Genomic DNA, 1,148 nt, shown 5'->3' on the forward strand with positions numbered 1-1,148 from the left:
GCTCCCCGCCAAGCCTCTCCAAAAACCTATAAAAATGGCTCTGAACCAATTCTAGAACTGCAGAACCCAGAAAATAGCAGAGGGAAGCAGGGCTTCAGCCCAGGACAGCCTGGATGGTCTCTGGGTGAGGTCTATCCCACACAGGGCTGGGAGCGGAGCAGAGTGGAGCAGAGCCCAGCATGGGCAGTGTGGACCAACCAGACCAGGAGCCGGTGGGAGCGTGCCCTAGCGCCCTGAATCAGTGAGCTGCAGCAGTTACCAGACTTCTCAACCCACAAACACCAAAGACAACAGAGAAGGTTAGTGGGAAAAGCTGCTGGGGACAGAGTTTAAAACGGAGTTCTTGGTTCGGCCACTGTCCCTGGGGGCAGAGGAGGTGGTGCAGCTATAGAACTACAGCTGCAGTTACTTCCGGCCCCAGGCCCACCTGGTGGGAGGAATTAAGTGGCGGATCAGAGCAGGAGTGCACAGCCTGCTGAAGATCTAAGCCCAGTCTGGGTTGGGGGTTCTTGGGGAAGGAGTAGTGCTGGTGTGGCAGAGCTGGCGCATCCCCCCAGGCTTGGAACATAGTTCTCTTAACTCTACAAGCAGTCATACCCTGCTGAAAAACTCAAGGGTCAAGTTAGTTGGCTGAGAATATGGCCAGGCAGTGAAAACGCACCCAGATCCAGTCTCAGACTCTGGAATCTTTCTTTGGTGACAAAGAAGACCAAAACATACAGCCTAAAGAAGCCAACAGTCAAAGAGCCTACAACAAAAGCCTCCAAGAAAAACATGAACTGGTCTCAGGCCATGGAAGAGCTCAAAAAGGATTTGGAAAAAGCAAGTTAGAGAAGTAGAGGAAAAATTGGGAAGAGAAATGAGAAGGATGCAAGAAAACCATGAAAAACAAGTCAATGAGTTGCTAAAGGAGACCCAAAAAAATACTAAAAAATATACTGAAGAAAACAACACCTTAAAAAATAGACTAACTCAAATGGCAAAAGAGCTCCAAAAAGCCAATGTGGAGAAGAATGCCTTGAAACACAGAATTAGCCAAATGGAAAAGGAGGTCCAAAAGACCACTGAAGAAAATACTAGCTTACAAATTAGGCTGGAGCAAGTGCAAGCTAGTGACTTTATGAGAAATCAGGATATTATAAAACAGA

The sequence above is a fragment of the Trichosurus vulpecula genome, chromosome 4 (assembly GCF_011100635.1).
Source record: "Trichosurus vulpecula isolate mTriVul1 chromosome 4, mTriVul1.pri, whole genome shotgun sequence".
NCBI classification, from domain to species: Eukaryota; Metazoa; Chordata; class Mammalia; order Diprotodontia; family Phalangeridae; genus Trichosurus; species Trichosurus vulpecula.